We start from the raw sequence: 25,764 nt of genomic DNA on the forward strand, positions 1-25,764 counted from the left end.
CATGTGCATCATTTGAACCCCTAGAAACATCTGCTTTGCGATTCCGTGCTTTGTTGGTCACTAAAACGTTCTGGATCCACCAAAAGCTTCGGGATTAGGGTGAGGCTGGGGGCTTGATGAAACCCCTGGTGCCGGATGAGATAGACACTACTTCTTTAAGTAGTTCAGAGTTAAGGCCATACAAGAGATCAGCAATTTCTGCTGAAAACATCTGTCTGTAAGGTTAGCACTACCAGCACAGGAGTGCCCTAGAGTCTGTGGAGATTGGTCACATTCTTCAGAAAGAAGCAAACACAGCAGGACCTCCACACCGTGATGCAGCACAAATTCAAGACAAGCAGATGTACTTAGCTCAGGTCTTTCTGTTCTTCATTTATCTCTTCATTTACCTCCCTGACTTGCTCGATGCTCCAGCCCATCTCTCCCCACTGCAGTAGCTACACAGCTAAAGCAAGGGCGCATCCTGATCCGCTGAACTTCACCAAAGTCACAACTACCACACAAGAAAATGCAGATTTGCAACCAGCTGGCCGATGTCATTCTAAGGGCATCCCTTCCGTAAAGCAGATGTGCCCATCTTGTACATCACTTGAATTACACCCACCCTTTATCCTTTAAAGCTGTCCTATTTTTAACCCTTCTGCTCCTTCCTTAGAAGCAGATACTTCCAGTTCTTCCCCTTCTGTTCTCAGCTGTGTCGTTCAGATAACGTAATGCCTGCAGCAGAACAAAACACTTCAGCTCTGTCCTTCATGCTGTTTATTATTATTATTGTTGCTGTTATTATTATTAATCTAATCAATTTACGAAGCAAGAAGCGGAGATTACAGAAGCCAACACAATGCAGCAATGCAAAAGCAATGAAATATTCACCCCAGGGAAACTGCTGTCTACTGAAATGAGATACAAGCGTCTTTTTGTTGTCATCAAAGCATTAACTAGGGAACATGCCAATAATTTATAAAGGAGTAGACACCAGTGTAAGTGGTGGGAGGAGGGGAAGATCTATTTGTTTCTGTGCTGCGGAGAACACCACGTTGACCAAATAAGGGACCAGAAAGCAGGAATTTTTAACTGAGACCCGATGTTTCTTAAAATAATTATTGATGGATAACTTGCAGCTCAGACTTAGAGAAACCTCTCCACATCCCTCCTATCGATTTCACTGGGATCTGTAGGTGCACAGTGTTTGAAAGAGAGCCAACAGCCTGCTGCCCCTGTTTTCTGTGTAGGAAGAGCAATGCGAATACTGAGCATTCGTATTAAATACAAAAAACAAATCTGTGCAAGGATTTAAAGACAGGAAGATGACGCCTGCACGAGTTTGTTTTTATTAGCACCCTAAAAACTAGAAATGGAACCAAATGACACAGAAAGGTGGCTTGTAGGGAAGGATGGTTTCTTGGTAGGACCATGCTTTCTGGTTGGGTTTGTTCTTGTTTGTTTGACTGTGGGTGTTTTTTTTCTAATATTTTTTGTTTCCTTGCTTATTTTATGGGGGTGACTGTACTGATAAACACGAGGATGTTAAATTCCTGACTGCAGTTTGACTTCAGCTCCAGTTGGCCCTGGTGTGCAGCCGTGCAGCTTTCACTTTCCCCCAGTGCTCCCAGGATGACACAGGCTTGCAGTTTTCAAGCATCTCCCTTCCTGGTTCCTGCCTTTTTCATGAACAGCAGAAATCCATCCTTGCTCCTGCTGGTTGCAGGCAGATTGCTCTCCTGTCCCATCCCCCAGCAGAAGTTTACACCCTGTCCACTGAAGTTTTAAGCAAAACAAATTCTTTCACAACTTTTTTCTCACCCATGTTGTCCAAAGGCTACAGGAGTTTCTGGTCCACTTCAAAGCGTTGCTGGCAGGGCCATAACTGAACCTTCCTCTCTGCTCAGCACGGCGTTCCCGCAGGGATGATTATCCTTCCTGGCCTTATTATTCCTTGCCCCTGGCTACAACATCCTACCCTTCTCCATGGGACCTACCCTACTCGCCTGTCAGGTTCTTCCCCATTCCTGCCACTGCTTACACTTTCCAAAGCCTTTCCTAGAAGACCACTTGCTCACCGCACCCCAAACAAACCTTTTCGAGTTTTTGCTCCAGCAGGGTCTCAGCAGAAAGCTCTGTCCCCTTCCTCAAGCAAATCCCAAGCGTGGGCTCCCTGCCCCTACTCACCCCACCCAGGGGAACCCACTGCTGCTGCATCCGACCTGCAGCAGGCTCCCTCTGCACAGGAAAACCAGCACATTTCGTGTTTTCAGATCAAAAAACACCGTTATTATGGTGCATGTATAGGGTTTTGATCTGCTATTGATTTAACTGCCACTGATGATATATAGATTTTTTTTTAAAAAGCACTAAAACTTTGAGGATCTCCCACCACAACCACCTACCGCTCCTGAAAGTGGTACCCGATTTGGGTTGTAAACTGCCAAGTAATGGCAGTCCTTATCTCCTTAAGCTGCTGTTCAAAACCCAGGCTAGAGAGCCTGGAGGCAGAGAACCACTCGGAATTAGGAGGAAATGGAGAAACCAGAAAGCTGATTTCCTGAAGGCCAGGATACTCTCAGCTCCCTTACAAAATGATTCTTGAGTTTCCCCACATCTTTTTTCCTCCCCCCACAATCTTTCAACTTATATTTGAATGCAGTGTAATTGAACCAGAGAAGAGAAACTTAGGCCTGATAAATTCAGTCTGGGCACTGAAAGGAAGAACTCCTTCTCCTGGCCCTTTTGGTGTACATTTTTGCAGTGCTGGATACCAATATTACTTTTGCTCAGACACTGGAACCTAATCAGCAGACACATCTTAAATAACAATAACAAAGTCTGCGTTGAACTTGCACCGTGCAGAATAACAGATCTTAGAGCAGCCCATTTTAAGGCTGGCAGCTGTTAATTGGAGTGTTTCCTTTCAAACAACTTCAGGACACTAAAAGTCTGCACGTACCCGTCTAGCAATAGCGGCACAGGGAGACTTCCAGGAACCTCACATTTGCGCAAACATCTGAAGCAAATAAACTGAGAAATTAAAAACTCCAAGCAAGTATTAAACAAAGAATCTCAGGATTTACCTTGCCTGAACTTTTATGCTGGTGATGCCCAGCCAGAGAGGTTTGTGTGCTGCCAAGGAGCCGGGTTTTTGCTCTGGAAATCCAACACGCCACCCAGACTGCTTCACAGGTCACTGCCGACCATAAACCATCGCACTACCCCTGAACCTTGCTTACCCATTCCCACGTGCTCCTGCACTTGACCGCCAACCCCCCCATCCCCATCCAGATTTACGGTTTCACAGCAATTGCCGTGACTGCTACTGTACAGTTGTTCACGCTACCGAGGGGAATATTGCTGTAAATTCAGGGTTGTCACCTCTAGCTCGGCACTTTCATGTGAAGGATGCAGGGAAACAAAACCTCGCAGCTGTGAAACATCGTTTTTAAGGGCATGAGCAGCTGCGGGTTCAAAACCCCGAGCTGTCAGCATCGTGTGAGCAGCTCTTCTCACTCCAGAGTAGATGTTAACAGTGCGGGACACGAATGTCAGTGCATGCGGGTATAAGCATCAGGATTCGCCAGGGCAGAGCAGGACTACAAAATCAAATGGAAATTGAGAAAAATAGCAGGTAAAAATCACTGAAAAGCAGAATTGCTTTAAAATATTCGCTCTTTTCCTCCAGTGCTCTCTCTGTGCCCAGAAGCATGTTGACATAAATGAAGACACGACTTGTAGAGCAAGCAAAGCAACACACAGAGATGTGTTTATCTTCCTGGCTCCGTAACTTCAACACAGAGCAGCCCTGGCAGTTAAAACTTAGTTTCAGTGGTAAACTACATCCTTAGAAATGGATAGGTTCACAGCCCTGAAACAACTCTCAGTATTTTGCTGAGCACCAGCAAGAAACAATATTGTGGAAGCAGGTCACAAAAATAGGTTCAACAGGTTCAAGAATAACCCCGACAGTGGTACAAAATTCCCCAAGCTTGTCAAATCCTCAGCTGAAAAAAAAATATTTCAAAACCACAAATGAGTATTTGCTCTCATAATCATTTTGATTTCAGCATCTGGTGACAACTCGACCGTGTGTGATAGCATTTATGCCAAGATATTATGGGGATAATGAAAGATTTCCTTCTTACACTCTTATAAAGAGATGAAAAAAGTTTTACTACCAAGTTTACCAACACTGCCAAGCCATTAGCTTCAAAACACTGCAAGTAACAGCCTGCACCTTTACAGACCTGCTCCTGTTTGCAGCAGGTTGCCTGCAGATGAGAGCTACCTGCCGCTGACTACATCCATAAGGCCATGCCCCAAAAGCAGCTTTATTTGTCAAGTGACATTACATAAATTGCAGAACAATAGCGTTTGTTTCCCCCAACACACCATTCAACAACTCCCTGCTTGCAAGCACAACTGTTGCCTTCTTGTACCTTTTAATTAGAGTTACAAAATGTTTACGTTAGAAGGAACAATGGCCACAATTTCTTTTCGAACAGCTCCCAGATCTGCTTCAACACGCCTGTGTATCTGCCTGACACCGCTTCGCGCTCCCCAGCAGCAGTTATACAACCCTGGTGCTTCTCCCGTGCTTTTTTTTCCAGGGCTCTCAATATTTACAGGCCACATTTCACATGTAGCAGTAAGGCACGTGTAAAACCCATTTGCCTCCACCCCATCACCACTTAGCTATCTGGTTTCAGAGCTGTGGAAAGAGCAGGCACGCAGATCTCGAAACACTTCAGTACAGGGCGTTATTTTGTTGAATTAAGTCATTTAAAATCACTTCTGCTTCCATTTGTAACAGGGGTCGGTGTCAAATGTTATCCAGCTTGGAAGCAGCAAAGGAACAAAAGAAAGCAGATGACAGATACACACCGGCTCTTACACTCCTTTTTCTAAGTTTGAACTAAGACCTGTTGGGTTTGGAGATTTTCTCTGAGCTTATTTAGAATGCAATATATGTGTATATATGTGTGTGATTTTTTCCTCAACATTTTGATTCATAAATGGCTGGCATTAAAAAAAAATCACTAAATTATCTGGCTGTCATATTGAAAATTGGAGTAGATGCCACTGCTGGGAGGAGCAGAGGAGCCCCCAGCTCTCCTCCCAAGAAAAGACAAAGCAGCATTTCTCAGCGTGAAGCTGAGTGCTCCCCAGAGCCCAGAGAAGCCTGTAGTCCATAACTCACTGCTGAAGCATCATCTCGTACATTGTGCAGCTCCCACAGCAACCTGCAAGATGTGAGCATTTTGTTCAAACTAACATAAAAGTGCAACATTCCTGGGGCCACACAATGAGCTCGAGGCAGAGGCTTTTGGTGGCTTGTGTTTTATTTTTGGCATCTTGTGCTTTTTTCAACGCATATGCTTACTTTTTCACAGAGCAAGCAGCTGCTCAGTAGATCACACTTCTGTGTGAGGGGGATCTGTGACAAGAGGGCATGCATAATAGATGGGATCTGCTGGAGGTCAGCAGCAGAGGTGTGCGTGCCGAAGGAAGGCACGCGGCTGCTTTTTGCTTATGGTGCTGGTGCAGTTGCAGGCATAATGCAGCCAGCTCCCAGACTCCAAAAATTGAGCTGTTATATATGGCTACTTGGGAATTAGGTGAGCCACACCTTAAAACCATGGATTTATTTGCACCAACTTTGTACCCGTCAAATTTAGCTGGGGTGGGAGAGGCGAGGATAATATATCTCAGCCTAAGGGTATCAGTTCTTAAGGCCAGGGGGAGATCACAGCTTTGGGCATGGGACAGCACGGTGTTCAATACAAGGAAGTGTGCTACAAAAGCACCCGAGGCTATCCAAAAGAAAACGATGGTTGCACAAACTCCTCTAGTCCAAACAGGGTTTTAATCTCAGAACCTGAAATATGAAGCAAAAATAAAAACAAAGATACTGGTGATGACACCTCACACACACTCTGACATTATACGCAGTAGTGGCAAACTGCGTGGTTAAACCCTGACATGTAGGAGCCCTAGCACTGTAATATTCAACATCTTCTCCCTGTTTGGGTCAACGCAACCTTTCCTCTTATTCAGAAGCCTCAGTACCCACTCCCATGTAGCTCTGAGTGTTTTAATTCAACAAATTCTCACACCACACAGCTGCGGCTCCAGCACAACGCCGTCGTGCTCAGTCCGTGAACGCATGCACCCACGCAGCCAGCACTGCCTGACTCATGTGCAGGGCACGGTGTGAGCTGATTTGTGATTTGATTTATTGTTGGTTTCCCAGTGCGAAGGTACACCTTTAACCAGCAGCGCATTTACCCAGAGCAACGAGACTGTGCTCGCTTTCTTTCGCAATGATTTACATTTGGGATCACGTACGTTCAGAACAAGCGCTTTAAGTCTGCTGTAATTTCATTAAATAAAAAGAGATACAACACATCACAGGACAGCAAAGGCTTTGTTTGTTTATAATTACTAATATTATTAAAATGTATTGGCTTTTTTGGGATGAATATTAATTTTGTGAAATAGCAACACGAGGAGGAGTCTGGATGGGCTCCAACAAGACTCAATGCAGGAAATGTAACATGTTCCATGTCAAAATGAACATCTTGCTTAAAGGCTTCAAAACCGTGTTTGTTGCCACAAATGGACAAATTTATCAGGGATCATTTATTGGGGGGAAAAAAAGTTAACTGTAAAGAGCATGAGCTGTGCCAGCACTTGATTACAATCAAAGCTCCCTCTATTATAATATTACCAGAGCACTTCCACGCAGCAAATGAGCAAGGACAACCTCTTGTGCATCTCAGAAGGCTTCCAGGCAATGTGACAACGCCACGTGTTTCCAATGAGACCAACAGCACTGAAGGACACCCGTCAACATGCAAGGCTACTTGATGGTAATGCTTGAGAACTCACTGCTTGTGATCCTAAATCTAAAATATAAAGTAGGTAAACGTGCTGAAGCAGCTATTGCGTACACTCTTGAACATATGGAATTACGAAATCTGTGATTTCTTAGATCTCTCACCCTGAGCTCAGGGCCAGCTGGCTCCAATCCCTCTCCCACTTGCTTAAGAGGTGCATATTGCTAAAGCAGCCCGTGCTGCACATTTGTAAGAGCCCAGAGACACCAGTGCTTGTGAGTGCTGGAAAAGCTTCATTTCTTGTGTGAAAGCAGATTGCCAAACGCCACGAAACAGTGCTCAGATTTCCTGTTTTTTTCTTTTAGCCTCGCAAACAGCTGAATCATTGAATCCATTCAGCACTGAACAGGCTTCTCTTGAAGAGCTTTAACACTTGTAGACACAAAGCTGCACAAGGAGACACTGCAGACACCAGGTGTCCCGCTCAGGGGTATAGCACTATGCATGAATAGCAATTCAGCAGAACTGTGGAAGATGAAATTTAGAAGAAAAATTACTTTTTACATGACTGTGGATTTCTTTCTCTTGAAAGCAGGGTGCCATTCTGTGAGTCCTGACACTCATGCAATTCATACACAAGTCAGGAGCATCCTTCTCACCGGGACCATGTCACCTGGACCAGCAGGAGGGCCAAAACGTCAACCCTTGGCCATGAAGAAAAGCAGGCCACCTACACCTGCTGATGCCAGCGGCATCGTCACCCAAAAACCAAACCACATGCTCCACTCAGCCCGTGACAGGGGAGCAGCTGGCCTGCCAAGAAACTGAGCATTTCCACACAGATCTGCTCCTCACCCTGAGGAGAAGCAGAGCATGTGTGGAGGCCCTTGGCCACACAAATTTCTTCTTTCTTTTTTTTTTTTTCTCAGAACAAAACTTAAATTCTTTCCGGAAAATACAGCAACTAAAATCTACTTCAGTAGGGTCTTTGTATGCGTGTGTGAGTGTGAGAGTGACAATTTAAAAGGTCAATTAATTAATAAAAGCCCATAAACTTTCAACCCTCAAAGTGACTGCTTAATTTTCATTCAAGTGACTCCTACAAATGAAGGTAATCTGACGCTGAGAGCCATTCGCTGAACTCCTTAATTATGGCCTGCTCCTGTAACTGAAATCCAATGAAATTCAATCCTGAGATTATCCAGAGCCAAAGGGAGACTTCACCTGAAGGAAGCCATTGCAAGGTCAACCACAGGCTCTTACCCCATTACCCTTCTGCTCTTCATTCCTCCATATAGATGATATTTAGTTCAAACTATTTATCCAGAGCAGGAAGGACACCACAGAGCCTGCAAGTATCCGTAGGCACTGAACAATTTGATCCATGGGGCCCTGCAGTGCCACCAAATAGTTCAAGCAGAACCTGCTCTTGAAGATCAAATACCCACCACGTTGGCTTCAACACAGGACCCAACACAAGGCTAGAAAACGCAGCTCTGAATTCAGCCTGGAAATACAGTGCACGTTCTCAACAAAACCACGCACTGTGGTGTTTACCTAGAAAGGTGGCACCTTCACCAGAAGCCTGTCACAGCACCTCAGACCCTTCTCTCGGGAACACCCTGACACCATCAAAAGGGGCTGCCACCCACTCGGGCACCTCACTCCATAGGGACAATGTGGGGGCTCCTGGAAGAGTAACGACACACAGGCTAACGAGGCAGAAGGTCCCCTCTGGCCCTGGAAGTCCCAATGGCCCACAGGACCCCTCCTTCCACAGGTGGCAGTGCAGAGCCACTCAAGAAAGTGTTATCAGTGATGGTCACCACCTCCGAAGAGCAGGCTTACAGACGTGGACAGTCATTGTAACAGCTCAAGACAAGTCCTTCCTTCTGTCCCTCCATCCCACTCCCATCTTCAGCTGCCTCTGCACACCAGTAACCCCCAGTGACCCAGCCCTACCACAGCACCGACCCTGCTGGGAGCCAGGGACTGGGCAGGCCTCTGGGCTCGAGGCCACCTCTGCTTGCAGGGGAGGGGACCCCACTGCACAGGACATGACACAAATCCAATGACAGGGACGCCACCTGAAGAAACTGCAGATCCTAAATGCATATCCACACAAGTTTACCTACAGAATTTGACAAGCACCATTACTGCCAGGTCCCTCTGCCGGGACAGAAACCTGCTGACTTCAGGGTGATTCTACCTAAACATGACCCTGGTCACCTAACACATCACAACGGCAATTATTCCCCCAAAGGGGACTGGTTCCACGTATGCTCACCGTAATACTTGAAAGTATCTTTATATTTGATAACTGTGGCACTCACATTGTGTACAGCAGAAGCTGGGCTGAGACAATTTTCTTTTTCAGGTGCTCTACCCTTCAGATGTTATATGTAGACACCAAATTCTGGGCACGCACCAGACTGCTTTCTCAATTCATTCACACAGCATGAGCTGTAGGATGTTTGTAAAGTTTTTACGCTTTGCACTTCCAGATGAGATACAAGGAAAAATGTAAATTGGCTCTTTAAAAACAAGAAAGGCAGATAAGGGATTTCAATGGCCAAGGCAGTCGGGATGACTCCTATTTATTTTTTGTACACAGTCCACCTGAATGCTAACAACCAAGCCTGTGCCCTGTGCAAGGGCAATAAAAAGGAAAGGAGCTATGTAAAAAGAATAGATGGAACAGTTTGCGCTGGACTGATAAAGAAAGAGGCAAACACCACAATTGTATGGAAGCGTGCTTGGCTTGTGAAAGCTGACAGCCCATCCTTGTTAGCTCTACAGCTGCAATCTATTAAAAAAAAAAAAAGAGGGGAAAAAAAATGAGAACATTTCCCATTCCAGCTGGAAACAGAAGATTAACAAAGAAGGAGTGTCATTCAGTGCTCCTGATCCTCAGGTGATGATGTTTTCCCTTAGGAAAGAACTTTGGTTGTCTTAGATTGCAGTCATGTTTGGCAGCCCGTGAATCAGTGAACATACCTGATTTTATAGGATTTGTACTTCAATGAAAAGTATGTTGTGTACAGCAGACAGTTATCTACTTACATTTTAAACGAAATTATCTCCCCTTCTTCAAAATTATGTCCTGTTTTTTCCTGATACTGATCTCTGCACCCAGCTTGCTTGGCTGTAAGTTCCCACAGCACGTTTTGTTTCTGCTATCACCCAACTGCTGGATGCACATCTCCTCAACATTGTTAAACACAGTTAAGTGAAAGAAAGTTTCATTAGCTGCTAAAGGTTTAAACAGGGTTTATTTAATGGTGCACAAACTCAAGATAAATATATCCTGGGCTACAACATTAAAACAGACACAGAAATATCCTTTTAAACCATTACCAGACCAGTCTCCATTTGGAAACATATCCCACTCATAAGCTACAGGCAGTGAGCAAACACAAGAGAAGCAGCACCGACAGACTGCTACCACCACACATGCACTGATCACCATGCCCAGCACTTCCACTGTGTTCAATACAACTCAACTTCTTGTTGGAAATCCTGCCTCTGCAGCATTTGCAGGAACCCCATGACAGTCCTGCAGGTACGTGAAAACCTGTCCATCTGTATCCTCCTCATCCAGCCTGATCATGCATATGAGAACAGCACGGCCGTACGAGCACGACAGCATCCAGACAGGGAGCACACTGCTGTCATTATTGCTGCACACCAAGCACCCCTTTTGCTTTGGTACTGCATGCCTGCAGGAGCAGCTTATGTAATCAGCATGCAAGATCAAGAGGGCTGTGTGGAATTCCTTGATTACTGTCCTGGTGTAATGAATAGCCTCATTCTAGGACAGCAAAAAAGAAGCCCCGAGACAGCCTAAAAATATAGATGTGTGTGGCAGAGTAAAGGAAGAGAAGTTGATACATCATTTATAACCATCTGCAGACTATCTCCTCTTTTCTTCTACTGCAGGACACAGCCGATGAGGCAATGACCACAAATGAGATGCTGCTTTCTGATTTCCTTCCATGTAATGTAGCCAGCAAGGCGTGAGAACCAGGAAACTCTCTAAAACAGAGCCTTTGACACACATATAGTGAGCACATATGAGGGAAGTGGACGTTGTCATATAACTATTACTTGCAAGATACAGAGAAAAAAAAATAGAGGGTATAAACTAGTAGATGGAATTAATTTTGATGAAAAAGCTGGTAACAGCAATGCATTGGACAGGTGAGAAATATGTTTCCAAAGGGAGAGAAGGCTGAGGGAGAGAAGCAAGCCAAGCAGCAGCACGGATAACTTCACAAGTGGTTAAATCTAAATACAAGCAGCCTGCACTTTCTCAGGGGCTCTCTAATGAAGAAATACATCTAGAATGAGAGGAATCTGCCACAACAAGGAAGAGACGCAAAATAATACATGCTAATCATTAGAGATATTTGTTAATAGGTTTTGTGGAAATCTCTCCGGCTATCCAGTTTCAGGAAATCACCGCGCATTGTGCATCCTCATGCCTAATAGCAGCGTGCTGCTCACAGACATACACAGTCACTTGAAAATAAATCGTCTGGAGGCAGGCGATGAACAATGGTTATAATGCCACCTAAAATTGTTTAGTAAATGTGCCCGTTTGCATAGCCCACCAGCTGCGTTTTTCCAAACCGCTGGCGATAACGCGACGGCTGTGTCAGCTGCTGACAGAACCTGAGTCCTCAACAAAAGCAGGATAATGAACTGCAGTTGTGCCATAGCACGCTTTTTAAAGCACAAAAGAATAAATGACTGCTTGCTAAACTCAAAGCAGTCACTTTATAAGATGTTTTAGAGTGAAATTATAATCTGTAATATCTCAATTTTCAGGGCTTAGTATTATCATTATTTAATACATCCGATAGCAAACACAGCGCTACTCCAGCTCTCCGTGTTTCCTTATCCTTAACACAGAGAAGTACGTGGCACTGTAATGTGGCCCGATATGACATTACAATCACAAAAACTTACATTTACAAGGGGAAAACATGCTTTCTTCTGCACGGCATGCAGAGGGGATTAAAAAGTTGTGGTAGACTGAGCTCCTTTCAGTCAGCATCAGTAGCAAAGTAGTGCCCGAGCAAAGCTGAGAGCATGGCAATTAACCCCATCAATCTAAAAGGAGCACGTAGGCATGCAGACACGTCTTTCACTCGGGCACTTGCCTTTTGACCCAGCACCTTTTCTTACCAGCATCAGCTGAGCATTAGAGCACTTACTGCCTACTTCAGACCACCTTACTCGCGACACTTCAGCATTAAAAGAAAGTTCCAGCACTTTAATGAGAGAAAAAACAGACTTAAGTTTCACCCGCACGGACCAATATTTGCCCTCCTCTAAATTTCTCCTATTTCAGCCAAATACATCACTGATGCCTCTCCTTATGGCTTCCATGTGTCACCTAGCTTTAAAAAAATCAATTTCCATTAATATAGCTATCTAAATGGGCTTAAGTGAAACATAAGCCTTCACTTTGCTTTATTTTGAAGTTACAACCATTTCACCACGCGTGCAATATTGGCATCAACGTCCTCAGTGCCAAGTATGGATTACCGTCTAAAAGTTTCAACCACAGTATGAGTAAATTGAGATCTGTGAAATAAATTACATAAGAAGCAGTAATTAAGCAGTCTAACACAACAGAGCCCACGCTTTCCTGAGAGGACGATACTTTCTTTTCAACAGGCAATTACCACCAGATATTCCCTTTTCAGCCTGGCGAAGCACGGAGTGTCTTTTCATAGAGAGGCTGAACTAGCGAGGAGCAGAAGGATTAAACACAGCCATATTTTACCACATCCTTACGAGAGGGGAAAGAGACGTGTGGTTAAGGAGCCAGCGGGTCAGTGCTTTATTTCTAGCTCGGTGCCGAGCCGCTTGTGTGGTCCTGGACAAGTCAGCGACCTTCTGTGCCTCGCTTCCCCCGTTGGCTCAGTGGGTTAATTACGTACTTGACAAACACTGTGACATTTGTTCGTGGATTTGCTTTCTGAAGGGAGAAGGCAGCAAGGCACATAAGGAAATTGCCGAATTAAGAGGCAAAGGTGCTGAAGAGCAATCATGTTTTCCGAGCATGCTCTACACAAGAGGGAGGCCCAGCTGTAAATATTTACACTCTCTCCCTCTCTCCGCTGATCAGCTGCATGCCTGTGGGTGCAGTTCCTTCATACCTCTTCACCAAGGCAGAAACGAGGACTCCCACTGTCTCCGAGAAGTTCTTCCAGATTTCTGCAGGCTCACACTACCGCGGCCGACGTCCCTGCACACTGCGCAGGACCCAGCTGCATGGCTGACCACCCGCTGGTACATGTGGAGCATCCACAGCTACCCTCAGCCAGGCTCCCACGTAACCCCTACACCACGTTTTCCCATTTGGTGCTGTGCTGCAGGCAGAGGCAGGGTCTGAGGCCAGGCTGCCAGATGGCCCAACGCTGCGAGAGCTGCAGACAGCAGCGGATGCGCTGCTGCACCTGCAATAGAGGCCTGGCTGCGGTGTATACAGCACAGTGGACTTCATTTCAGTAAAACTGCACTGAAAGCCCAGCACCACAGACACAAGGCAACTGCACACGCAGCTGAAGCTCACCTGTTGCTGTGCTTCACCCCAAACTACTCAGATTGAAGCTATCCGAGGTACAACGCGTGGTTATAACCGATGGGTACATCACGGATTTGCTGCAGCATGGACGACGGGCACAGCGAAGTACTTCCCTCTTTCCTGAGGTAACACAAAGCTGCAGAGAAAAACCACAGCCGGACGCTGTACAAGCACCGATTGCTGCAATTAGCAGGCGCTGCTGTGAGAGGCTGCTGACGAGGTCTCTGCAGAGAACTGGCACTCCCCAGGGAAGCAGCTCCATCTGTGCGAGCACACAGCTCCTCTGGGAGAGCCCGTTCCTGCTCTGCGCTCCCCTTTCACACCTGACAACACCAACAGATACCTCTCCCCTTTCAAACCGCAGCACTGGTGGAGCAAGGCTAGGTAGGTGTTTCCTACATCTTCCCCACAGGATTCAACCAATGCCTCTGAAATGAGCCGAAAGCCACCTGCAAGCATTTTCTTAAATCCTAACCACACCACTTATAGTCTCCCCTATTCATTCCTGCACCTTTCTACCCCTGAGGATCCTTTGCACTTGGACATTTGTCAAAATTGAATGATTTTCACACAAAAAAGCACCTGTCACTAATTTCAATAATGCAAAGTCCCATTATACTTCTCTGAAGATGCTGCTTTCAGAGTTGCACACAAGGTTGGGAGCTTTTTAACTCTGTGCAGGGACACAAAGCATCTGGTGTTTACCAACAGCTTGTACAGCCTGCATGCATAACCTCACCTCCACATTAAAAACCAAGGCAACCTGAAGCAGTTCATCCTGTAATGAAAGCAAGCTATAAAAGCCAGGAAGCTCCTAGAGAGCAGTACACCACGGCAGCACGACCTCGCTGCGGGTCGGTTACCTCGCGGTAACAGCACCGGTGCCTGTTCTGTACAAAGCCAGCGCAGCTCTTCAGCAGTAAGTGTGGATGCAGCTCTGGAAATTGAAGCCCACAGCAATGACCAGGGCGAAAAGTGTACATAAAGATACGAAGAGAACAAGCTTTCATGTTTTTAAACAATTAAATTTCAAGTGGATTTTGCTAACTGGGTTCCAAAGGCTTCCCAGAGGGGCAAGTCCTATGACAGTACACAACTATAAAGATTACTTTAAAAGTGATACAAAAAGTCAGCTAAATGCAATTGTGATCATTGACATGACCTAAGAAATAATAAAACATAGACCTGGAATTTTAATCAGTGGAGTTCTCCTATACTGAGCATAGCACACATTAAAATTCAGGCTTTAAAATAAATAAATAACTTTTATCAGTTCCACCTTTTTCCTTCTGTGTATTTACATTATATTTCTTTCAAAATGACTCCAACGTTTTGTTTCTCCCTTCTCCATGTAATGGCCATGGGCGAGCAGCAGGGCCGAGGAGCCCCAGGATGTGCCCTGCTGCTGCCGTGTCACCGCCAGGCGTGAGCAGAGCTGGGCTGCGAGGCTGCAGCTCTCTGAAGGAGCCTGGCAGCAGGAGGAACGATTCGGTCTGCAGAGCAAATTATTTATGAAGATGCAAGAGCCGGGGGGAGGACTCCACTGCTTTGCTTTCACAGCTCTCATTGGATTTTAGGCCTGCTTCTTCAGAGGAATGAGGGAGCTTTGTAGTTCAAATAGGTGGAAGAAATGTTGTCATCGGACATCAGGGTTTGATTCTGAATTTCCTTGGCTTCCGCAGGACAGACGTAAGCACATGTTGTTTGCCTGCTGTAGGTACCAATTTCCAACATGCTATCCTTCCCACACACTCTGTAATTTATACACAGAAGAGCTGCACGTTGAAAAACATTACAAGGAAAAAAAAGTACATCCTTCTGCTGCCATCATCGGAAGGCAATTCCTGAGAAATCTGGGCTCAGCCATCGGCAGGTCTTTGATCCAGATGCTCCGGACCACCCACTGCACAGCTCCACAGGCAGCAAAGCGAGGAGGTGAACAGCAAGGGGCTGGCTCCTGTTTGCCAGAGGTGCTCAGGAGAGCACAAGATGTTCAGGATGGCACGAGATGGCACTGCGAAGCTCAGCTGCTCCTGCTCACCAACTCTAGGCACAGCCGATGAATCTGAAGCTGCATGGTCTGCCCTGAAAGCCCACTTTTTTCGAGCCAGAGCATCAGGTGAAAGAGATTTATTTGTAATAAACTGTTCCATTTCAGAGCTCCGCTTCCTGCATCAGCTTTTAGTTTATATTGCAGAATAACACAAAGCAACAAAGTGAATTATTACGCTCTGCACTCGAGTTCAGAAAGGAGCAACACACTTTTTGGAAAACAAATGACAGAAAAATTCTGGATTAAATATATATGGCATGCATCTGAAACAGAATTCATTACAGAAAAAGAATAATTTCACTATTACATGCAACTTTAATCGCTAAAAGTAATCAAGAAAAATTGTGTTTTTATTGTGTCTCTACTTACAACACGTTTGGCATTCAGTAACGTTTGGAAACAACGCCTTTCAGAAGGCAACAAAGCACGGACACACCAAAGCAGAAGCAAACTGTGAAAGCACCTAGAGTTAGGGCAGCCTTTACAACTGTCTAATCGCAGACATAATACATGGTCCAAGAAAGCAAAACACAGACCACCTATAAAACACAACATACACTTTACAAAATTAGCTAATATTAAAATATTTTGGATCTGAAAATCATAACTCTCAGGCAGAACAAGGAAAAACATCCTTCTTTTTACTATGAGACCAAGCAAGTACCGAATTACGAAATGGAAATAATTTAGAAGAAAATAAACCATTTCCTACAAAGTGCTCTCCAGTACAGTAGCTGCCTATGGTAAATACTGAACTACAGAGATTTTTTTATTTTTTTTTAGCCAGAGGAGTAGCATCCATGCATAAGCAATTACACGCCCACCTTGAGAGCATTTTTAGAAGGGGGACTCCCAGGCGGGTCCATCAGATCTCCCCGTAGCAGACCCTCCCCAACCAGGTGGCCCCACACTCCTCCCAGCAGTCGCTGCCCACCAGAGAAACACCACAAAAAGCAGATTTGGTCTCAGTCTGAAGCACGCGATCGCCAAATCCATTTCAGAAGGAGATTTACGATACAGTTCCCTTCAGCAGCTTGTTTAGACTTCTCCAAATCCTAAAGGGTAAACAGCAGTACATCCAAGCTAATTACTCCGTATTCAAATATCAAAAGAATACTTAACTCAGCACAAATTAGCTTTTCTTATAAAAAAAGCCCTCCTTCGCTGCTGCTGTCGTTCTCCAGCTAGGGAATTCCACCCAGCAGGGATGTCTGTGCTCTGGGGGAGCAGGGCCAGGTCGGTATTGCCCCAGCCCCAGCGGATGCGATGCGGGACATGGGTTACCTGCGGCCCCCAGCTCAGCACGGGGGCTTCCAGCTAGCACCAACCAAGGCCAACACAACAAAAGGGGCACCAGGAATTCACCTCTGACATCTCTACTACTAAAGGGGAGGTTTGCAAGACACTGAATACAATAACATTTCACACATCAACATCTGGTTCTAGTTTACCGAAGCATTACGCTCTGGAGTGGTTGCTGGACACGCGGTGAGACTGCTCCAGTGCCTGATGTAACAAGCTCAAAACCCTGCTTTACATCCAGAGCATGACGCTTTCTTTTTCGACCAGGCTGGCTAAGTCTAAAATACTTAGAAGACTTTTACCTTTTTTATTTTCTAAAGCAACAATTAAGCATACACGCATTTTACGTGCACAGAGTATCAGATTTTTAAAATCATGTTCACTGACTTTTGTGTTGCTTTACAACACAAAGCCCATGCTGACAGGCATCACATTTAAAAGCTCTATTTATTTCATCTAGTCCACTTTTTCTTGTGATTTCTGAGTTTGGACTTTCCAGAATAATAACAGGCAATGTCTGTTTGTGCTGGATTTTATGAAGAAAAGCTAGAAGAAGCAACAAAAGCTGCTGTTAAGAAAATCCAGTGAGAGCAGGAAATACTGATCTTCTTAAATTAGTATTCTTAATGGCAGGAAAAAAAAAATCATATCCAGTATAGGATTGGGAAAAGATGTCCTGACATACTGTCAAGGAGGACCCCCACCTGAGGACAACGGGGAGCCACCCGTGCTGGGGCTTCTCTTCCCCTCTGGCCCTGGTCCCCTTGGCCCTACAGAGCAGCACCATCTTCTGCAGCACGATAAACAAATCCGCAGGGGCACACCCTCACCTTGATCCACACCCAACACGCCTCAGGAGCACCCAGCCTCCTGCACATGCCTCGGAGGAGCCTTCACAGGGAGCTGGGTGCAGGCGAGCCACTTCCAGAGCTCTGCGCAGCCAGGCTCCGTGGCGCACGGGGCAGGGCTCCCATCACCTACTCATAATCCGGCACAATTCCTCACCTTACCTCAAGCCCTGTTGCTGCATTTAGTGGTTTATTAAAGAAGCTAAAAGTTCGGAAGGTCCAATTTTTTTTTAAACTGTCCCTTAATATGTTACGGCAACATCAGAGTCATCTCGGAGATGCTCCAGCATCCCTGCATTTCTTCTGTATTTCACCAACTTCTGCTCAGGAAGATCCTGAGAACTGGAACAAAGCAGCTCTTCTCATCACACGCACAAAGAGGTGCATCTCGGCAAGTTTCTCACCAGGAGGATATTGCTTCTGACATTTAATAGGGAAGAAAAAACTTTGTGGCCCTTGCCTAGGGGAATACAGAGTAACTCAAGAACTTTGAAAGCACATGCAAAAAAGATGGGGTAAGGTGAAACTACTTTCTCATTTAGTAAGTGTGGCTTAATTTCTTCAAACAAATGAAAACACCTAAGTGGGTGCGCACACAAATATACAGACACTCCCAAGTCCTATCTCCATTTAAAACATTTCATACCCACGTAACTTTCTCTCTCCTATTAGTAATTCGGCAAGAATACCAGAAACATTTTAAATTCCCATCTGAGTCCCTGGTTCAGTAAAGACATGCATACCCGGAACAGAAATCCTATAAACTTGGCCACTTAAAAAGAAAACTGCTGGTGATGTACCAGCGCGCTCCTCCTGCGAAGGGCTCAGAATCTCGCTGCATCAGCAGCAGGCAGAGCGTGAGAGAATGTGGAAAGTATGTCCAAAAATGTGACATCACTTCTCCAAAATGGTGTCTGTTTTCCCTACCAAGTCAGAGATTCACTACTTTCAGGACACCTATTAGCACGAAAGGGAAAGCTTGCTAGAATAAATTCCCCAGGTTTCTTTGTAAAAAGAAAGCCCTTTGAATGACAGCTGTGGTGTCACTGAGGACATATTTTCAATCCACTTCCTAAATCGACTGCTCACCTCTGAGTTAACCAGTTCCTTGCTATCTTCAGCTCTTTTTATTTGTCAGTGACTCATGGCCTTGCTACCATGCAAGCTCCCATTTCCCTCGTGTGAATGAAACAGAACCAGGAGTTGCACCCACTTATCATTGCCCCCAGAGCTTTTCCCTTTGCCAGTCTCCAGGGCCATCCCATGCTTTTTCTCCTCCCCTACTTAAGACTGTTTTTCTCCCCAGTCCTTCTCCTTCTGCCAGCCCAGGGCCAGCTCTGCGGGATGCCACATTGCACCCCCCGTGCTCAAACACATTTGGCCTTCATTAATTTTCCCTTCCATCAGCAACCTGAGCCCTGAGACACAGCACACCACCCATTTGGCCGTAATTTAGTGAAATCAACAACCCCGCACCTCATCAGCACAGGTGCTTTTGCTGGTGCATGTGCCTGGTGAAGCCCCTCGCCTCACACAGCACTCAGAGAACTGAGTTTAGGTTCAAAGATCTTCTGCATCAACACTTCCTCGAGCCATGGGCACTTGCCGGGCACTGCAGACGGTGAACCACAGAGGCCAGGCACTGCACCTCCAGCCAGAGACAGGGAAAACTCCCGTGCACGTTTCCAGCAGGCCCACATGCAAATAAAGCAAACGGGAACTCGTCCAAGAGTTTTCAGTCGGGAGGCATTTCGCCTTTTGTTTAGCTCTAATTGTGTTACTACCTTCCTATCGCTCCACAACGAGAAACTGAAGTGGAACGTACGTCACCCTCATGTTCCTGCTACCTGCTTAAAAAAAAAAAAAAAAGACTAAGCGTGACAAAATAATCATAAAAATTATTTCTGATTTAACAAATACCTGGAACCAATCTGAGAAAATAACTAATGCTACCGGCTGAAAACAATGTGACACTGCTACAACAAGCAAAATGGATGTGATTATTTTAAGAACAAAAGCACCATATTGGCCTCTGTTTGTTTAAAATGACTTTTTCCTGATTTCAGAATTTGACTCATTTCCCTTTCACGAGCAGTATCAGTCTTTCTGACAAGTGCTGTGTACATCTGTGCTTGCGAGCTCTCGAGTATCCTTTTTTTCTTTCTCGCTTTTGAGCAGTTCCACTGGATTATGTAACTTCCCTCAAAGGCAGCTTGGTTTGCTGGATTTTTTTCATCTGTCTTCCAGTACCAGATTTGCTGAGCATTACAGTAAAATGACCTCAAAGAAACAAGGAAAATATATACTGTACGTTAAAAAGGAACCAAAAACCAAAAAGCACAGATGCTCTAACATATCTTGCTGAATTTTTTTAATACTTTTTTTTTGCTCCACTTTTTATTTTCTTACTGCTCACAAAACATTTCTGAGTGAGAACATCTGTGCTATGCTCTGGATTTATGTTAGAAGAATTCCACTTTATTTTCAATATACATAAGCATCGGTTCAGCATTGTTGCATGTTTTATCCATTCAATTTCTGCTGGGATGAAAAGGTTTGTTTTCCTTTGAAGAACCAGGAAATTGTTTTAAAGCTACATGGAGTATATTCGGTATAACTAACATCGCCAAAGTTTCTCCCCCATTTACTCCACCTTATTTTGCCAGATTAAATGCGCCACGACCGAAAGATGTCATAGTCTGGAACAACTGAGAAAGTGTTACTTCCAATGGTGTTTTTATAACCCAGCTAAAACATCTGCAACCATTAGAACTGAAGCCGAACTATGAGAGTCAGATGGTTTTCCACTGGTCGAGGCTATCGCCCGAGACAAGGAAGGCTGGCAGCTCCCTAAACCCCAAATTACAGACAGGAACCACTCACGTAACGTGCTGAGAGCTTTCACAGGCTTCCACAACTTCTCCCACGGAGCCACAGGCACTGGGCTCGGCAGCCCAACGTTGCTTCTGCTCGTAGTGAAATCGCTCGCAAGGCTCTTCCACCAACACTCGCTCCACTTCTGCCATCAGCAAGCGATGCTTAAGTATTGACAAACCACGTAATGCTGAACCGAAAGCAATGACGCACCCCATCCAGCTACAGATAGGTATTGCTCACATAAGCAAAACAAAGTAATACCACACTGAAAATACTTCCCAAGCTGAAGGACTTGCTTTTGTGCTGTCCAGCTTTCGTGCCCGGCTTGCAGAGCAGCCTCCTGTCCCGGGAGCTCAGTAATTCTGCACAGTGAGGTGCAAGGGACCCACAGGGCCACCACCACGCTGCAGGCTGAGCCCTACCTCTACCCTGCAGCTTCTCGTGCAATGCAGGAACCCATTTCAGCACTTTTCCTCGTTAAACCAGCAGCTTTCCACCGCTGTCTGGAGTTCCCACCAAGCTGCAGCAGAGTGAGGTACCCATCAGCTGGGTTTCACCACCACTGCCTTGAGCACAACAGTAGCAACAAGGCCAAGAGCTGGCTCCAGAAAACACCCAGAAGGGCATTCTCCATTGGGAACCAGGGCTCTCCTGGCTGAGCTCAGGTACAGCATTTCCATGCCAGCATGCACACACCACAGCAGGAGCAGAGAGACTGCGTCCCCACGTTGTCAGCTGGAAGCAACCAGTCAGCTGAACAGCAGGGGCGAGATGGTTTTCTCTGGTTTCTGGTTGTGTTGTGGACCTTTTTGGGTGAAGAAGGTTCCTGCACGCTGTGAAAATAGCCTGTGATACTACTTTCTACTTAAAACAGTCTGAAGATTTAGAAAGGTATCAAAAAGAAGTCAAATTAAAAAAAAAAAAAAAACAACTTTGCTAGACTATAGTACATTAGTACCCATAAGCATCTTCACTGTGACTGCAAAGGAGTGTCCCTGGAGGAGCCAGCTGCACCCGCACCCAAAACCTAGTGGATGGTCTTAAGTAGGGAAAACACCGAGATCAATACAAAGTACACTTAAAATCAGTAAATTTTCATAGCGACCCACTCCTGTGTGCTCTCCACCATGTAACAGGTCATAAAAACTATCCCCTCACAACATGCTCACGTGCAAACGCACAATTGTTTGCTCCACAGAACATGAGAGGCACGAAAGTTGTCACTGTGCATCTGCAAGGCAGCCTGCTGCTTGGCAGCTGGTTTTTAAGCATAATCAGTCTGAGAAGTCCTGTTCAGCTGGCACTGGAACAAAAAGAAAAATTCAAGAAGAGAAGAGAAGCGCATCACGCTTTCCCTAAGACTACCACCTTCCCCGCCAATGAATTTCAGACCTGCCAACGAGGTGGAGCCCTAAACTTTGGGTGGCATTTGACACTTGTTACCTTTGCTTACACGACCAACTTTTTTTTGAGTTCCGGTCTCATATCAGCAGCTGCCTTCAAATGCTATCAAGGAACAGATTACAATTGCTTCTAACAAACATTAACGCGCTGTGGTTTCTAAATTAACAATTCAAGCATTGTTCTCCACGGTATCGCAATCCCTCCAGCATTTAATCTCCCACAACCTTTTGGTTAGGCTGAGGGGAAAGGACTCTCTGAAGAGGTCTCCTAAAATATTTTTGGTTCATTTGTAGTTTTGGTTAATTTGATTAGTTCTCCTAGAAAAATGGTGTTACACACTGAGCCTACAAACACTACTACAGGCTCATGATCTATGGACGCTACTACAGGCTCATGGTCCACAGCACATCAGACTGAACAATCACAAAGAACCTGAACAACCCCCGCAGAAACCAAATGGGAGACTGAACAATTCCCATAAATCCAAAAAAATACGAATTCCCAGTTCTTGTTTACTGTGCTCATTTACCTCACACAAAGACTTTAAGCTAACGCACAAAAATAAAAATAAAATATGTACCTACCCATTGTATATGCATGGCTATTTACATTTGCAGAAAAAGTAGCAAAATGCTTGTATCTCAAAAGGCCCCACACATAAAACGATAATGGTGACACTAGAAGGTTACAAATAAATAAATAATCAAAAATAAAAATAAAAATCACAAATGTCTCTGACCGGAACCAGGTTAAAGCAAAGCTACAGGATGGATGTACAATTCCTTTTGACAAAAGGTTCCTTGATGCATTCCAACCTTACATTATTTTTAGGAAAACTTTCCACATTAGGTTATAGTCAATCATTTGCTATGTTTCACAAACACCTACCTGTCTGTGTCCTTTTTGGGGTAGCTGACAATTTCTTTCCATTAATGATAAGAAAATCAAGTGTAGCTGACATCCCTCTCAAAACTCCTTCCTACCTTACTCCAGCAGTTTTCTGTCCTCAAAAAATCTGACAGAAAGCCATGAGCAGAACTACGTAAACACACAAAACCTGCCAAGCCTCTGACCTCCTCGACAAAAGGAGTTTGGGAAACGCACCTCAAACTTCCCAGGCCAGTCGCCACCTGAACAAACCGTACTCGTTAAATGCTCACTGCAGAAACTGTGCCAGAGGCTGCACCAGGCCAGCCCCACAAACAAAACGTCATTAGTATGCCCCCGTGCGAACAAGATCTCATGGACCGTGATCAATTTTGGCCACATCCAGTTACTCTGGACAGCTGGACTTCTCAGACATCTATTTTCACTTCTTCCTTCCCCACAAACACAGCTGGAAGAAAAACGGAGCACATTTCAGACACAAAGCTTCTCCTGCACTAAAAGGAAAGGCTCTGAAAGATTTCCTGTACACACTGCACGGATCAAGCCCCGAGCACAGCCCGCCATATTAAGTTATTCAGTACTTAAAGATTTAGCATTGAGAGCTGTGTTAATCCAGCCTGATTTTTTCTGCTTTGAGATTTATGCATCCTAAGCAAAGCCAGCAGCACCCACAACACACTGCAGTGAATTGTGTGCTGTCCATATGCTCTTCGACAGTCTTAACATTTCACAGAGAGGAGAACCTTACTATCACCTTCGTTATTTTTGCCCGCGTTCTTTCCGTTCTCAGCACGTCTACTTAACCTAAATAACACCAAGTCGAGAAAACTCAAACCGAGGTCAGAGCTTGAAGTTACTTGCTCGTGGCAGCCTGCAAGCACGAAGCCTTGCTGTCTGGCCACCGCTACCCAGGCAGGGCAGCTTATTCCTAACCGTAACCTGAAAACCACAGCAAAGCGCGAGGCGGGCTCAGCGCAGCTGGCACTTCAGCTCTCGTGTGCTTCAAGTGGTTCTCCTGCAGGAACTGCTGCATAGAGCAGGCACGCTCTTTTTCGCAGGATGAGAAACGCTGTTTTTCCTGTCAGTATGAAAACCATAAACATAATTAAAGTATTCTGAATAATGTTCCACCAGATACGCTTTTTTTTCCTAACAACACAGTCGTGGTTAAGCAGAGCTCAGTGTCAGCTTGACGCCAGCTGCCAGATCCTGCCAGATGTGCCCACATACCTTTACCCTGGCAGTGCGGGAATTACTTTGTTTCCTCTCTGTCCCTTTCTGAAGGGAAGACTTGATCCTTTGCCACACTAGCACAGACACAAACTATCTAAGTGCTACAAACAGGCAACAATCTACGAAATTCTGCCACAGAAGCCCTGTTATGCTACAGAGAGCACAGGATGCACACCATGGGTTTGCTCACCAGGCGCTGAGGAGCCGTCTCTCACTGCCACACATCACTGTGGAAAAGCTTCAGAAGTTAAGCTAAAAGCAAGGTGACAGTGCCTGTACACAGCACTCAGAGAAAAGCCCATGGACTCTGCTTACTGTGCTTTCAACCACAGTATTTCCATATAATAGAAGCAATCCCAGTAATTATGACTACCTCAAGTCCATACCGCTGGCATACAGCATAACCGCCATATAAATACTAATAAATAAATAAAAACGTGTCATTTGAAACCCTGGATCGAGAGCTCTGGGGACTGGGGACCAAGGGGCAGGCCAAGTCCGCCTGCACATCTGCAAATGGTCTTGTTAGTAAATACACCAGCACATTTGAAGAAGTTACATCACAACGCTTCTGCTTTTCCACAGGTGGGCCACCTCCCTCCTGCACAACCGTGCCACCTGCAACCAGAGCCCTTTCCCAGTGCCCTTTCCCGGTGCCCAGCACACCTTCCCTCTGCTGCATCGTATCCATCCCCTAACCCAGCTCAACAGCTGGAGGCAGGAGCAAAGGGCGGCACCAGCCGAGCTGCCTCCCCACGGGACACGGGTTTGGAACACGAGACATCAAAATAATGAATTTTTATCAGTGTCAGCACGCTGAAGAACGAATTCTTCAAACTCTCCTCATCTGAACGCCCCGATGAAGCACCCAGAGCTGCCCTGAGGGACACATTTGGGTGCTCACTGTTACCTGCAGCACTTTCGCCCACCGCCTCACCCATGCGGGCAGGTCGCCGTGCGCCCCGCTGCAGCGTGCAGGTAACAGCTGGTGTGCGGCCATTCCCCAGCAAACCCTTTTATTCCTCCTCCAGCCAGAGACACAACTGTTGCAAGGGGTGTAATAAAAGCGTATCGGGAACGTTTCCTGGTTTTTCCCTCCAAAACCACGATCGTTGGGCATAAAGCAGGGAGGTGATGGAACATCGGTTACTTTTCTCCCCACAGCACTGAGGAAACTAATCTGAAAAACTTTGCTGGGAGCCCTCTCAGACCAGGCAGTCCTATCCACAGAGCTCCTCCAGCATCGAGGCGCGGTTCCAGACAGCCTCCGAGCCAGCATTTGCCAAAACAAAACGTCCCGATTGAGTGAAGACCACCGGAAAGGCTGCGGAAGCGAAGCTGAACCCACCGCTTGAACGAGCCAGGTGGAAATAAAAAAAGGGGGGAAGGGAGCTTGCTTAAGTTTCCCGTCCCGACAAACCGGCTGACTGAGAACTTTGCAACAACGCCGTGCGAGGAGAAGAAGAAGGGTTTTTAAAAAGCGGGGCTGAAGCCCCAGCAGCTCTCCTGCGGCAGGCAAACCCAGCCTGCTGGCACCGATTGCAACATGGGGCTGAGGGAGGCCGGCACCAGCGGGAGCCGGGACCGGCCCCTCGGCAGGCCGGGGCCTCACGCACCCGCCGAGTCGCTCCGGGCCCCTCGGGGGGAGCTGCCCCCGGCCTCCGTCCCCGCGGGGCCTGGAGGGCCGGGAAGCCTGGGGCTGGATTTCCAGCGGCCCCCGCGCCCGGCCCGCAG

The 25,764-nt window shown here is 46.0% G+C and overlaps 1 protein-coding gene across 27 annotated transcripts in view; it reads right to left on the reverse strand.

The window, feature by feature from the left end:
- PARD3 (par-3 family cell polarity regulator) overlaps positions 1-25,764 on the reverse strand; it is a 443,789-nt gene that overhangs the window by 417,251 nt on the left and 774 nt on the right. The gene's annotated exons all lie outside the window — the stretch shown is intronic.

This window comes from Anas platyrhynchos, chromosome 2 (assembly GCF_047663525.1).
Source record: "Anas platyrhynchos isolate ZD024472 breed Pekin duck chromosome 2, IASCAAS_PekinDuck_T2T, whole genome shotgun sequence".
Lineage (NCBI taxonomy): Eukaryota > Metazoa > Chordata > Aves > Anseriformes > Anatidae > Anas > Anas platyrhynchos.